Source organism: Pleurodeles waltl, chromosome 7, assembly GCF_031143425.1.
Source record: "Pleurodeles waltl isolate 20211129_DDA chromosome 7, aPleWal1.hap1.20221129, whole genome shotgun sequence".
Classification (NCBI taxonomy): Eukaryota; Metazoa; Chordata; class Amphibia; order Caudata; family Salamandridae; genus Pleurodeles; species Pleurodeles waltl.
Window position 1 is genome coordinate 1,082,891,974 of NC_090446.1, and position 16,119 is coordinate 1,082,908,092.

Consider the following 16,119-nt stretch of genomic DNA (forward strand, 5'->3'; position numbering starts at 1 on the left):
GTAGTCGCCTGCTGATGAAGGCAACTGGTTGATCTTGGCCCTCTTCATTGACTTGTGCTAACACTGCCCCAATCCCTTCCTCTGAAGCATCTGTTTGCACTATAAACTCCTTGCTATAGTCAGGGGCCAGTAACACTGGTGCTGAACACATAGCCTGTTTTAGGGTGTCAAAAGCTTTCTGACACTCTGGGGTCCAAATGACCTTCTTGGGCTGTTTCTTGGAGGTAAGCTCAGTCAGAGGGGCCACTATGGTCCCATAATTCTGAACAAACCTCTGGTAGTACCCAGTCAGGCCAAGAAAGGCCCTGACCTGAGTCTGGGTTTTAGGAGCCTCCCAATCCAGGATAGTCTGGATCTTGAGCTGGAGAGGTTGTACATGGTCTCCACCAACAAGGTGGCCCAGGTACACAACTGAGCTTTGCCCTATCTGGCACTTGCTTGCCTTGATAGTCAGGCCTGCTTGAAGCAGGACCTGAAGCACTTCCTTCAAGTGGACCAGGTGGTCCTCCCAGGTGGAACTAAATACAGCTATATCATCCAGATAAGCTGCACTGAAAGATTCCAACCCAGACAGGACTCTATTCACCAACCGTTGGAAGGTGGCAGGAGCATTTTTCAGGCCAAAGGGCATCACCTTGAACTGAAAGTGGCCCTCTGGTGTGGAAAATGCTGACCTCTCCTTAGCTCCTGGACTTAAGGCAACCTGCCAGTATCATGAGGTCAGATCAAACGTGCTCAGGAATTTGGCAGCCCCCAACCTATCAATGAGCTCATCAGCTCTAGGTATGGGGTGAGCATCAGTCCTAGTGACTGCGTTTAGACCTCTGTAGTCCACACAAAATCTCAATTCTTTCTTCCCACCTTGGGGATTAGGTTTGGGCACCAGTACCACTGGACTGGACCAAGGACTGTCAGAGGGCTCAATTACCTTGAGCTCCAACATCTTAGCCACTTCAGCTTTGATGTTGGCCTTGACCTGGTCAGACAGCCTGTACAGCTTGTTCTTGACAGGCAAGCTGTCACCAGTGTCAACGTCATGGACACACCAATTGGTGAGTTCAGGGGTCAGGGAGAACAGACTAGCAAACTGTTCCAAAACTTGTTTGCAGTCTTTTTGTTGCTGGTCTGTCAACTTGGGAGAGATTACCACTCCCTCCACTGACCCATCTTGTGCATTTGAGGACAGGAGGTCTGGCAGAGGTTCACTCTCCTCCTCCTTCCCTTCATCAGTGACCATCAGCATGGTCATGTCTGCCCTGTCCTGGTGGGGTTTCAGCCTGTTAACATGCAGGATCCTATGAGGATTCCTGGGGGTGCCAAGGTCCACCAAGTAGGTGACCTCACCCTTTTTCTCCAAAATTGGAAAGGGCCCAGTTCATTTGGCCTGAAGTGCCCTAGGAGCCATGGGCTCCAAAACCCACACCAGCTGTCCTGGGTGATACTCAGGCATGGTAGCCTTCTGATCATGCCAGAGCTTCATGAGCTCCTGGCTGGCCTCCAGGTTTCTGCTTGCCTTCTTCATGTACTCAGCCATGCGTGACCGCAGGCCCAGCACATAATCTAGCACATTCTCCTTGGACTCTCTGAGAGGCTTTTCCCAAGACTCTCTCACCAAGCACAATGGGCCTCTTACAAGGTGCCCAAACAGTAACTCAAAGGGGCTGAATCCAACCCCCTTCTGTGGCACCTCTCTGTAGGCAAACAGCAGGCATGGGAGGAGAACATCCCATCTCCTCCTGAGTTTGTCAGACAAACCCATGATCATGCCCTTCAGGATCTTATTAAATCTTTCCACCAGACCATTGGTCTGTGGATGATAGGGGGTGGTGAACTTATAAGTAACACCACACTCATCCCACATTGCTTTCAGATAGGCTGACATAAAGTTTGTGCCCCTATCTGAGACCACCTCCTTTGGGAACCCCACTCTGGTGAACACACCAAGTAGGGCCCTAGCCACTGTGGGAGCAGTGACTGTCCGGAGGGGTATTGCCTCAGGGTACCTGGTGGTATGGTCCACCACCACCAAAATGTACCTGTTACCTGAGGCAGTTGGTGGGTCTAGGGGACCAACAATGTCAATCCCCATCCGCTCAAAGGGAGTCCCAACCACTGGCAGTGGTATCAAGGGAGCCTTTGGCTTGCCCCCTGTCTTGCCACTGGCTTGGCAGGTGACACAGGAGCTGCAAAACTCCTTGACTTTTTCTGACATTTGGGGCCAATAAAAATGGTTGACCAGCCTGTTCCAGGTCTTGGTCTGTCCCAAATGTCCAGCTAAGGGGATATCATGGCTTAAGGTAAGGAGGAATTCTCTATACTTCTGGGGGACCACTACTCTCCTGGTGGCCCCTGGTTTGAGGGCCCTTGCCTCAGTGTACAGAACCCCATCCTCCCAGTAAACCTTGTGGGTCCCACTGGTATCCCCTTGTTCTTGCCTGGCAGCAGTCTGCCTCAGGCCCTCAAGAGTGGGACACTCTCTTTGTCCCTGGCACAACTCTTCTCTGGTGGGCCCACCTGCCCCTTGCAGTTCTGCCAAGTCAGGCAGAGCTTACAGGGGAAGTGTCCCTCCCTCAGAGGTCAGATCCTCCCCCTCAGGGTTGGATTCCTCCTGACCCTCTGTACTTGTAGGGGCTGGCAAGCCAGACCCAGTGCCCATTCTCTTCTTCTTGGAGGCTTGGCCCATTGTTCCAGGGTCCAAGTGTCCAGCACTTCCCTGTTGTGCTGCCTGTGACCTGGTCACAGCACACACCCATTCAGGGAGGTCCAGCATCTGTGCATGGACCCTTCTCTCCACCTCTGACCATTCATATGCTTCAAGATCATTTCCCAGCAGACACTCTACTGGGAGGGCAGGAGCTACAGCTACCTTCTTAGGGCCAGTCACACCTCCCCATTCCAGACTCACCATGGCCATGGGATGGAGTTTGGTTCTGCTATCTGCATAAGTCACTTGGTGGAAGACACCAGGTAAGACCTGTTATGGAGAAACCAGCTTCTCTGTGACCATTGTCACACTGGCTCCTGTATCTCTCAGAGCTTCCACCTCAGTCCCATTGACTTTAGGCCTCTGCCTATACCTCTCCATGCTGGGAGGTAAGGTGGCTATAGTTGCAATGTCCACCCCACCCACGGATACTAAGGTGACCTCTGTGTACCCTGATCCCAGCCCTGGGCCAACTTCCACCCCCAACCCTACACTAGCAATCCCCTGGGATTGCCCACAGTGGGGGGATACTTGGAGCAGATAGCATCTCCTCTTTTGTGTCCAGGTTGATGACACTCAAAACACTTGCCGGCCTTAGCAAGCTCCTGAAACTTTCCTGCTTTAGCAGGATCATAATTCTTTCCCTGATACCCTTTCCCCTTAGAAGTGGAATGGCTCGGGGCTCCCCCACCCTGAGAAGATTTTGGGGACTCTTGTGAGGACTCCTTGGGCTTTTTATCATCTTTCCCTTGGTTCTTCCCCTGAGAAGAACCATGTCCTCCCTTTTTCTGATCACCCCCTGGGGGTTTCTGGTTAACCCTAGTTCTTAACCAGTCATCTGCTGCCTCCCCCAGCTCTCTGGGGTTGGTCAACTTAGAGTCAACTAGATACTGGTGGAGTTTCTCTTGGACACAATTAGTTAGAAGGTGCTCCCTCATAATCAAATTGTTCAGCCCCTCAAAGGTTCTTACCTTGTTGCCCTGTATCCAGCCCTCCAGTGTTTTTACTGAAATGTCCACAAAGTCCACCCAGGACTGGGTGCTTGTCTTTTGGGTGTCCCTAAACTTGAGCCTATACTGCTCTGGGGTCAGACCAAACTTTTTAGTCAAGCATCTCTTCATACTGGGGTATGAGTCTGCCTCCTCCCCCCTCAAGGTTAGGAGCCTATCCCTCCCAGAGTTGGGAACCAACTCCCAAAGAAGTGAACCCCAGTACTGAGGCTTGACTCTTCTCATCTGGAGGGCCCTCTCAAAGGCCCCCAGCCACTTATCTATATCATCCCCCTCTACATAGGCAGGAACCACCCCTTTGGGTAGTCTGGGGCAAAAACCCCCACCCAGGGACACCTCAGCTTCTTTGTCGCTGCCACCATCTCTTTTCTCTTCCCTTGCCCACTTTTTCTTTTCTAGGGCCAGCTTCTCTGCCTCCAAAGCTATGAATGCTAGCTGGGCCTCCAGCTCTCTTTCCCTGAGGGACAGGTTCTCTCCTCCTGAAGGGACCCCCTTCCCCCAACTAGCTTTGGATCTGCCCCTAGTGACTGTATGTAATGAGGACCGGTCTTCCTCATCCTCACTTAGGCTCAGATGCCCTCCCTCCCTTGAGTGGTTGGAGCTAGCATCCTCCCCTACTTCTCCCTCCTCTGGAGCTTCCTCTGAGTCTACCTCTTGGGCCTCAGCCCATGCTATCAGGGATTTGATCAGGACATGCTTCCTGAGGTCAGTGGTTGCAGGCAACCCTCTTTCAGTACACAACCCCCTAAGCTGGACTACTGTCAGTGTGGGTAGGCTAGCCAGATCAAGCTCCATGGTTCCCTAGTTTTGTGTCAACAAAAACGTTTTGCAAAAATTGGAAACAAGAATTTAGAAAAATTACAAAAATTCAATAATTGAAATTAATCCAAATTAAAAATAAAAAAAAAAATTTTTTGCACTAGGACAATTTAAAGGATTTTTAATTTGCTTTACTTAAAACTGTAACGTGATACCAAACACAAGTACAGGATCCCACCGCTGCCACCAAAAATGTTGGAAAATGGGCTATTGGTAAGGGCAGGTAGGTACCTACACTTAGCAATAGGCCACTAACCTCCACTAAGGTCCAGTTAGGTCTCAGTAAATTAAACCCAGCTCAACCCTTGGTAGCTTGGCAACGAGCATCAAGGCTTAACGTAGGAGACAGAGTGTAAAGCATTCAAATATCACAAAACAGTAATTAAATAAAACACAGGAAACAGTTTAAAAATCCAAAACCAATTTATAAAAATAGATTATATTTTTATCTTTAAAATGACATCAAAACGAATTAAATCAGATAAGGGGAACCGGAGATATGAATTTTTAAAGAGCTATTATTTTTTTTGCGCCTAGAAACAAAAAGCGCCAATCGGGTCATCTGGTTGCACCTCGACCGGGGCAAAGTCAAAGTTTCAGGCACACCGCGATGGAGCCCTGCTCGGCTACAGGCCGCGGGAGGCCTCGGTTAAAATGTTACCTTCACACTTAGGGGGTCATTCCAACCCTGGCGGTCGGTGTTAAAGCGGCGGCCAACCTGCCAAGAGGCAGGCGGTAAAGAAAATGGAATTCTGACCCTGGCGGGAACCGCCAACAAAGGCCGCCACTTTAACACTCCGACCGCCACGGCGGGACAAACAAACAGCGCGGCGGTCACCGCCAACAGACAGGCCGGAGACAATGTACCGCCCACCCTATCACAACCCACCAATCCGCCACCTTTTCCAGGGGGCGGTAGCCCCGCCGATAAAAACACGGCGGAAACAGACATTACGAACGGAAAACGCTCACCTCTACACACTCCACGAGGAATCTGGACAGCATGGAACCAGAACTACACATCCTACCAACTATTGTCTTCCTGCTCCTCTACCAGGAGCACGAACGCCGCCGTAGAAGACAACGGTGAGTACTGCACCTACGACACAGGGGAGGGGGGAGGCAAAAAATTACGGGGACACACATACGCGACACACCCACCCTCACCCTCACCCACAACTACATACACATCAATGCAGAGCAACAACTCAGAGTGACACCCCCAAACCCCCCAGAAGAATGCAAAGACACAAATAAATGATCCTGAAATTTGAAGTATATTGTACGGCTAAGTAAAAAAAAATATCAAACATCTCTAACTATATATACAGATGTAAATTGTCCAGTCCAAATTGGGTATCAGCCATTGTTCGTGGGCCAATGGGCCTAAACACATGGGCAAAGCCCACACACGATACCCGGCTCCAATGGAGAGAACACTGCAGGGGCATCAGATAGCAAAACTACAGGCACCTCAGGGGGAAGGGAAGGGGGGGCACCTCAGCCAGATGAGTCCACGACGCCAGATCCAGGAGGGGCCTCCATGGCCACTGTTCAATCCTGGGGAGTGCAAAGCCACAGTCTCACAAGTCTCTACAGTGGGTGGGTTGCCCACTGTTCAATCCTGGGGAGTGCAAAGCCACAGTCTCACAAGTCTCTACAGTGGGTGGATTGCCCACTGTGCCATCCTGGGGAGTGCAAAGCCACAGTCTCACAAGTGGATTACAGACTCGACTGGTTCTGGAGGAGGCATGGTGCCCAGAGTGCTTTGTGCAGCCCTGCCCGACACAGATGCGAGCCTGCCCCTTCTGCCAATGGGCCAGCGGTGCATGAGACGGCGGTGCCCAGCGGAGCGGTGCTTGAGTTGAAGGGCCCAGCGGAGCGGTGCTTGAGACGGCAGTGCCCAGCGGAGCGGTGCTTGAGATGAAGGGCCCAGTTCAGCGGTGCTTGAGATGAAGGGCCCAGCGGAGCGGTGCTTGAGTTGAAGGGCCCAGCGGAGCGGTGCTTGAGACGGCGGTGCCCTATCAGCGGTTCTTGACTTGAAGGGCCCTGTTCAGCGGTTCTTGACTTGAAGGGCCCTGTTCAGCGGTTCTTGACTTGAAGGGCCCTGTTCAGCGGTTCTTGACTTGAAGGGCCCTATTCAGCGGTTCTTGAGACGGCGGTGCCCTGTTCAGCGGTTCTTGACTTGAAGGGCCCTGTTCAGCGGTTCTTGAATTGAAGGGCCCTGTTCAGTGGTTCTTGAGATGGCGGTGCCCTGTTCAGCGGTTCTTGAGATGGCGGTGCCCTGTTCAGCGGTTCTTGACTTGAAGGGCCCTGTTCAGCGGTTCTTGAGATGGGGGTGCCATGTTCAGCGGTTCTTGACTTGAAGGGCCCTGTTCAGCGGTTCTTGAGACGGCGGTGCCCTGTTCAGCGGTTCTTGACTTGAAGGGCCCTGTTCAGCGGTTCTTGAGACGGCGGTGCCCTGTTCAGCGGTTCTTGACTTGAAGGGCCCTGTTCAGCGGTTCTTGACTTGAAGGGCCCTGTTCAGCGGTTCTTGAGATGGCGGTGCCCTGTTCAGCGGTTCTTGACTTGAAGGGCCCTGTTCAGCGGTTCTTGAGATGGGGGTGCCCTGTTCAGCGGTTCTTGACTTGAAGGGCCCTGTTCAGCGGTTCTTGACTTGAAGGGCCCTGTTCAGCGGTTCTTGACTTGAAGGGCCCTGTTCAGCGGTTCTTGAGACGGGGGTGCCCTGTTCAGCGGTTCTTGACTTGAAGGGCCCTGTTCAGCGGTTCTTGACTTGAAGGGCCCTGTTCAGCGGTTCTTGAGATGGCGGTGCCCTGTTCAGCGGTTCTTGACTTGAAGGGCCCTGTTCAGCGGTTCTTGACTTGAAGGGCCCTGTTCAGCGGTTCTTGAGATGGCGGTACCCTGTTCAGCGGTTCTTGAGATGGCGGTGCCCTGTTCAGCGTGCTTGCCTTGGCAGTCCTTGCCATGTTCAGCGTTGCTTGAGTTGGCGCTCCTTCATTGCCCAGCTGGGCTGTGGCTGGCTCTCCTTCACTGCCCAGCTGGGCTGTGGCTGGAGGGGCCCTCCTGGGCAGCCTGGCTGGGGCTGGCGGGGCCCTCCTGGGCAGCTTGGCTGGGGCTGGCGGGGCCCTCCTGGGCAGCTTGGCTGGGGCTGGCGGGGCCCTCCTGGGCAGCTTGGCTGGGGCCCTCCTGGGCAGCTTGGCTGGGGCTGGCGGGGCCCTCCTGGGCAGCTTGTCTGGCGCTGGCGGGCCTTCCTGGGCAGCTTGGCTGGGGCCCTCCTGGGCAGCTTGGCTGGGGCCGGCGGGGCCCTCCTGGGCAGCTTGGCTGGGGCCAGCGGGGCCCTCCTGGGCACCTTGGCTGGGGCCCTCCTGGGCAGCTTGGCTGGGGCTGGCGGGGCCCTCCTGGGCAGCTTGGCTGGGGCCCTCCTGGGCAGCTTGGCTGGGGCTGGCGGGGCCCTCCTGGGCAGCTTGTCTGGGGCTGGCGGGCCCTCCTGGGCAGCTTGGCTGGGGCCCTCCTGGGCAGCTTGGCTGGGGCTGGCGGGGCCCTCCTGGGCAGCTTGGCTGGGGCCGGCGGGGCCCTCCTGGGCAGCTTGGCTGGGGCCAGCGGGGCCCTCCTGGGCAGCTTGGCTGGGGCCCTCCTGGGCAGCTTGGCTGGGTCTGGCGGGGCCTTCCTGGGCAGCTTGGCTGGGGCTGGGGGGGCCCTCCTGGGCAGCTCGCCTGCTGCCGGACTTGTCGGGCGTGCTGCCCTTGCCACCCTTCCCTGCTCGTCTGTGGCCCTTACCTCCCTTTGCCGGTGTGCCAGGTGGCACCCCACTCCCTGACGGTGCCAGGGTAGTGCTTGTGGAGCCTGCTTTCTTTGGCCTCTCGCACCGGGCACTGGCTTTCTTTGCTTTCTTTGCAGGGGTTGGGCTGGCCGTCTCTTTACTCCCAGCCGAAGTAGCTGGGCTTGAAGGTGGTGGACTCCAAAATCCTTGGACTATTGTCTTTGTAGGTCCAGGTTTTGTGGTGGCTGAGGTGCTGATCGGAGCCTTATGAGATGGAGGGGGTGGGTCAGTTGATGGAAAGAGGTCAAGGTTGGAAAGGAAAATCAATTTAGTAAGACAGGGATGGGTAGTTGTAGTGGGTATGGGAGTGGAGGAAGAGGATGTGGTTGTAGGAGAGTGAAGTCTGGTGTCTTTGGGTGCAGGTGCTTGTGCTGGAGGCTGTCATGAGGTGGATGGCTGTTGGGTGGGTGGCTGCCTGCGTTTGTGTGGTTTGGAAGAGGGGGTGACAGACACACTGGGAGAGGACACAGGGGACGTGTAAATGGTAGTGGGGTGGTGACTGCACGTGTGCAGAGTGTTCTGGTGGGTGTGCTGGTGATGGACGTAGTGGCTGAAGATGTTGTGCATGCAAGTGTGAGTGGAGACGTCACAGGGAGGGAGGAGGGAGACGAGGAGGAGGGGGACACAGAGGAGGCAGTGGCTGTTGGCATGTCTGCATGTGGATGTTGCTTGGGTGAATGCTTGTGTGATGTGTGGTGCTTATGTCTGGATGAGCTTCTCTTGGGTGTTGAGGTGTGTGCAGGCTGGTCTGATGGTGTGTCTGGGATAGGCAGAGGTACAGGGGAGTGGGACTGGGTTGAGGAAGTTGGAGGAGGGAGGCAGGAGATAGGGACAATGGCTGCCATCAGTGCTGAGGCCAGAGCGTTGAACGATCGCTGATGGGCAGCCTGACCCAAATGAATGCCCTCCAGGTATGCATTACTCCGGTGCACCTCCCTTTCTACACCCTGGATGGCATTCAAAAGGGTAGACTGCCCAACAATGATGGTCCTGAGGAGGTCAATGACCTCCTCAATGAGGGCAGCAGGGGTAACTGGGGCAGGGCCTGAGGTGCCTGGGGCGAAGGAGATGCTGACCTTCTGGGTGAGCGGGCACGGGGCGAAGGCTGAGGGGCTTCAGGGAGGGCGGAGCTGGCGCGCTGGGTGGCAGCTGTACCTGTTGTTGCGGTGGGCACAGATGTTGCCGCCACCACAAGGGAGCTCCCTTCCGAGGACGTGTCTGTGTCGCTGGTGTCACCACGTGTCCCTGCTGTGGATCTCCCCTCACCCTCCGTCTCACTGGTGAAATCAGAGTCAGTTGCATGGCCCTCCATGGCCATGTGAGATGCAGCTCCCTCGTGCTCCGATGCCACTTCTCCTCCGCCTGATGATGCTAATGCACACATGAACAGGAAGACCACAAAAAAAGGGGGGGGTGGAGAAACAAAGACATGTTGAGTGCATGCATTGGCGACACCGTTGGCGGAGAGGACAGACACAGAAGCCCCCTGCACTACGCCGCGCAATTGGAGTACACTACTCAATCCGTGGGACATGGCCTACAAGCCTATGGACGACAACTCCACACATAGGTGACACAGGGCCATGATTAGCTGTACTAGGCAACCTACAGAGGTGGGGGGCGGGGGTACAGGGCGATGCCTCGCCCTGGCCTAGGGATACCCACAGCCCTCCTCCCCCACCCAGACACCTCCAATGTGCGCAAAATCAGCAGAATGTGCTTGTACTTACCCCCTTGTGTCTGCTGTGATGTCCTCACGCGCCCATTCAAATCGGGGTAGGCCACCACTAGGATCCGGGACATCAGGGGGGTCAAAGTACGACTGGCACCCCTCCTACGTTGGGAGGCCATCCCCAGCAGAGCCTCCGCGGTCTTCCTGCTCCTGCGGCGGATGTCCTCCCACCTCTTCCGGCAGTGGGTGCCCCGTCTGTTGTGGACCCCCAGGGTCCGGACGTCCTTGGCGATGGCACGCCAAATGTCGATTTTCTGATGGGCGCTGACCTATGTGACATGTGCAGGGGGAGAAAAAAAAAAACCCATCCCCTTCTGCGTGCTCGATGTGAGTGGCCCCCCATCCCCACCCTTGCCATGTGGCACATGCTCTCATCTTTCGTTTGATGCATGCCTCATTCGCTCCCGTCCCCACCATCTTTCATTCACCCCACTCAACCCAGCCATAGGCCACAAAGCATGGTCCCAGTGTACTTACCTGTTGGTCTGGAGGACCGTAGAGTAGCGCATACTGGGGGAGGACCCCATCCACGAGTTTCTCCAATTCTTCAGAAGTGAAGGCAGGGGCCCTTTCTCCAGTCGCAGCAGCCATTGTCTCTTCCAGACCGAGGTCACAGCAGCACTTGCAGTATAGGTCCTCTCCTGTGGATTATCAGGAATCGAGTGATTAAGCAGATAGAAAATGGCGGGCACGCCCGCGGCGGTGCGTACCGCGGCGGTGCGTACCGCGACCGCCGGCGCACATCCTCATTGGCTCCTGAAACCCATAGGGTTCAATGTTAACCAATGCGGCTATGCGCCGCGGTCTTCGACCGCCTACCGCCACGGTGTGCCACGCCAGCGCATTGACCTCACATCCCACTGTCGCACTTCACAGGTCAGGCAGCCCCATTTCAAGGGCCCCCATATCTTAATTTCTACTGCGTCACACATACCTAGGCCTTGCATCAACACTCATACAAGCCATTCAATGCATTGAGAATCGTGTACTGTGCAAGCTGTGGGAACGTACCTGTGGGTTGATTGACTCTGTGCTCCATGTTGTCCTTCCTAGGCACCGTCCGCTGGGACTTGCGAGGAGATGGAGGAATCTTCCCGTGTACAGACCGCTGGTGGACCTGTCGACAATGGAAGAAAGACATGTCATACTGACATACAGGTTTGACCGAGCCACTATACAGGAACTGTGTGCCCAGCTGGAGCCAGACCTGATGTCACCCATCTGCCAACCCACAGGGATCCCCCCTCTAGTGCAGGTGCTGTCAGTACTCCATTTGTTGGCAAGTGGGTCATTTCAAACAACAGTGGCCATTTCATCAGGGATGTCTCAGCCCATGTTTTCCAAGGTGTTGTCCAGAGTGTTGTCTGCCCTGCTGAAATACATGCAGAGCTACATTGTTTTCCCTGAGGTGGGCGATTTGGCTACAGTGAAGGGTGATTTCTATGCGCTTGGACATATTCCCAACATCATTGGTGCAATTGATGGGACACATGTTGCTTTGGTCCCCCCCAGCACGAGTGAACAGGTGTACAGGAACAGAAAAAGTTATCATTCCATGAATGTCCAGGTGGTCTGTTTGGCTGACCAGTACATCTCCCATGTAAATGCCAAGTTCCCTGGGTCAGTGCATGACGCCTACATCATGCGAAATAGCAGCATCCCTTACGTGATGGAACTACTTCAGAGACACCATGTGTGGCTAATTGGTGACTCTGGTTACCCCAACCTGTCCTGGCTACTGACCCCAGTGAGGAATCCCAGGACCAGGGCAGAGGAACGGTACAATGAGGCCCATGGGCGGACTAGGAGGGTGATCGAGCGGACGTTCGACCTCCTGAAGGCCAGGTTTAGGTGCCTCCATATGACAGGTGGATCCCTAATGTACTCACCAAAGAAGGTGTGCCATATCATCGTGGCCTGCTATATGCTTCACAACCTGGCTTTGCGACGCCAGGTGCCTTTCCTGCAGGAGGATGGTCCAGATGGTGGTGTTGTGGCAGCTGTGGAGCCTGCGGAGAGTGAAGAGGAGGAAGACGAAGAGGACGACACAGACAACAGGGACACAGTAATACTGCAGTATTTTCAATGACATACAGGTAAGAATCAACACCATCATTTTACATTTAATTAAAGTCTCCTGCCTTTCTACTGTCTGAGTTTCCCCCCAGTGTATGTTGACTGAGTTGTGACTTTCCCTTCCAATTTCAGAGATGTGGGCCCCACTCCGTGACCTCTGCTTTGTTTCCCCATGGACTACAGCTGTGTGACAGTGGTATGTTGTCATCACAATGTAACTGGACATTTTGGCACGGTTCTGTGTAATACATTTGTTCAAAAATACAGGCAGACTCCAGATTATTTTTGTGCAATAAGTGTGTTTATTAAAGTGTAACATTTTGGGAAATGGTTGCAATTCGGTGATGGGTGATGGTGGAGGAATGTCCATGGCAGAGTCCAGATTTTCAGTCTCACAGGTGCATTGTCCATATGCCTGTGGAAGGTGGAGCAGGGGCAGTTTAAGGTTGAACAGGGTGACAATGTGGGACAGTGGGATGACAATCAGGGGGTATCCTTTCCTGGCGGGGGTCTTGGCATCCTACTCTGTCTTCTTCCTAGATCTCAGGCAACGCTTGCGGGGTGGTTCTAGTTCTGCAGGGGGTGGGGTTCTGGTGGCCTGTTGTTCTTGTGTCGGGCCTCCTGTCCACTAGCGCCGGCGGAGGTGGTAGCCTGTTCTTGGTCCATGCTAGTGACAGGGGCCCTTTGTGGTGCCACATGGTCCCGCAATGTGCTGACAATCTGATTGAGAGCCACAACGATGGTGCCCATTGCGGAACTGATGTTTCTGAGTTCTTCCCTGAACCCCATAAACTGTTCCTCCTGCAGTACCTGGATCTCCTGGAACCTGGCCAGGACCGTCGCCATCGTCTCCTGGGAGCGGTGGTATGCTCCCATGATGGAGGAGAGGGCCTCGTGGAGAGTGGGTTCCCTGGGCCTGTCCCCCCCCTGTCGCACAGCAGCCCTCCCAGTTCCCCTGTTTCCCTGGGCCTCTGTCCCCTGGACCGTGTGCCCACTACCACTTCCCCCAGGTCCCTGTTGTTGTTGGGGCGGTGGGTTAACCTGGGTGCCCTGTAGTGGTGGACACACCGCTGATTGACATGTCCTGGAGACAGAGGCATGGGCCCGCTGGGTGGGTGCTGTGCTGGTGTTCCCAGAGGGGGGTAGGTCTGCTGTGGCCTGTGCCTGTCTGAGGGGAACCGACTGTCCTGAGGTCCCCGATGGGCCGGGCTGGTCATCTGGGTCCAGGGAGACAGAGCTGCTGTCATCACTGTGGGCCTCTTCTGGGGGTGGAATGGACATTTCCGGACCCTCCTGGGCGGTGTCGTGGCGTTCGGGTCCTGCAGGGGTATGAGAGTATGGTTATTACTTCTGTGTGTGCCATAGCATGCAATGGGTGGGTGCCCGTGTACCCCAGTGCTGGCATTCCCTTGTGGGGGCTGTTGTGAGGATGGTTTGGGGGGGGTGGGTATGTGCAGTGGGCATGCTTAGGTGATGGGTGTCCATGGTTTGTGGTCGCATGCAGGGCTTGGTGTTGGGATGGGTGGGTTGTGATGGTGAGACATTAGCAAGGAGGATGTGTGATGGGGGTGGGGGGGAGGGCGGGGAAATTTGGCAAGCCGGTGGGTGGGGGGGGATAAAGTAGTTGAGATTTGACTTACCAGAGTCCATTCCTCCGCCTACTCCTGCGAGGCCCTCAGGATGCAGGATCGCCAAGACCTGTTCCTCCCATGTTGTAAATTCTGGGGGTTGAGGTGGGGGTCCGCCGCCAGTCTTCTGCACCGCGATGTTGTGTCTGGATACCATGGAACGCACCTTCCCCCGTAGGTCGTTCCACCGCTTCCTGATGTCGTCCCTATTTCGTGGATGCTGACCCACAGCGTTGACCCTGTCCACTATTCTTTGCCATAGCTCCATCTTCCTGGCAATGGTGGTGTGCTGCACCTGTGTCCCGAAGATCTGGGGCTCTACCCGAACTATTTCCTTCACCATGACCCTGAGTTCAGCGTCTGTAAACCTGGGGTGTCTTTGGGGTGCCATGGGGTGGTGTGGATGAGGTGTGGGGTGGCGTTTGTGGTGATGAGTGTGGTGAGTGTGGTGGTGTGTGGTGTTTTGTGCGTGGATGTTGTGTGAGTGATGGTGTTATGTGCCTGTGAATGCTCTGTACTAGCTGGTGGTGAATCTCTCTGGCCTTCGTCAATAAATGGTGGTCGTAGGGGTTTGTGGGTGATTTGGGTGTGTGTTTTATATTGGGTTGGGTGTGTGTGAGTGGTGTTTGTATGTGTATCAGGTGTGTGTATTTCAAAATGTCCAATGTGGCAGTGTTTTGGAGCTGTGTGTGTATTTTGACCGCGGCGGTGTGTACCGCCAATGGAATACCGTGGTTGAAAGACCGCCGCGTGGATTCGTGGGTCGGAATGGAATTGGTGTATTTCTGTTGGCGTGACGGTGGAGGTTTGGTCATCGCCAGTTTTTCGCTGGCCGTTGGTGTGGCGGACTTTTGTGGATGTCGGGTTTTTGGCGGTTTGGCTGTTGTGGGTCAGAATGACCGTGGCGGTGTCCCGCGCCCGTGGCGGTGTTATGGCGGTCTTCTGACCGGCGGTAAGCGCTTTTTACCGCTGAGGTCAGAATGACCCCCTTAGTCTTTTTTTCGAAGATTTTCTTCAGCGGGACGAACCTGCCAGTTCAATCTGACCTCCTGGAGCCCTTCTCCGGATACGCGATGCTGGATTCCTCGGTGGAGATTTTTACCTTCGGACTTAGTCATTTTTTCGAGGTGAAAATCCTTCGACCGGGGTAAACCTGGATCTTGATCCGACGTCCATGGAGCCCTTCTCGGATACGCTGGCTGGGAGGTCCCGGTCAACTTTTTACCTTCGGACTTCGTCTCTTTTTCGGAGATTTTCTTTACCTGGACGAACCAGCAAATCAGGCCGGGTCGCGGTTGAGGCAAGCCGGCTAGAGTTGCCGCGGCGGGTCGGTCCCTCTATGGAGCTTTTTTACAAAAGTTGTCCAAACTTCTCCAAACTTCTGGGGCTTCTCCCAGATGTCCTTTTAAGGTTCTTTTGGGGTCCACAGCTCACCCCAAGGGCCCAGAAGTTCTGAGATGGTCCTTGGGGGGTGCGGACTACAACTCCCAGAATGCACCTGGCGCAAACTCCTTTTTGGCCACTGGACAGTGGTCAGCTGGTCGCTTTCTTCAGGAGTTGGTGCAGGGGACTCTGGATAGCAATTTTTCACCTGTAGCAAACAGGGAGTCCCTCCTTGAACCAGTTGAAGCCAGGCAAAGTCCTTCTAGTGGTGAAGCCCAAGTGTGCAGCTGGTGCAGTCCTTCTGAGTGCAGGTTCCAGGTGCAGGCCAGGGGTCCAGCAGGGCAGTCCTTCTTCTCCTTTCATTCTTCCTTGTTGGAATCTGATGGGGATCTGAGGTGTGGGTGCAGGTATGCCAGTTTTATCCTTGCTCCTGGGTGAAAAGCAGGGGGGTCCTGGTTCTCCAATCAGGTGCAGGGTCCTTCCCCCTGTGATGACCACTTCCTGGGAAGTGTGGCAAAAATCAATCCCAGGAGGCAACATTCTCCAAAAATCCATCATGGCTGAATCTGATTTTTGGAGGTTACATCTGGCTGAGCCCACCCACTGGTGTGGCTAAAAATCATAAACACACCCCTCTCCTGCCCTCTCCTAATCTAATCAAGGGGGCACCTAGTTGTCTGGGGTTGCAGGATGTGGGGGTGTTGCTGGTTGTACCAAACATCCTTCTCTGCCTTTGAAGACCAGTTTGGCAGCCCTCCCCCTTACTGCCTCACCATCTGCTGAGGGGAGATTCCCTCCCACAGGCACATTCCTTTGTGTGAAGCCAGGCCACTTCACACCTCATCAAGGCAGCTTGGCCAAGCTACTAGAGCTGGCCAATCGGAGCACAGCAGCAAAAACAATGCAGGGCTGAAATGGGCAACTTTTCAGGTAAAGTTTAAAACACT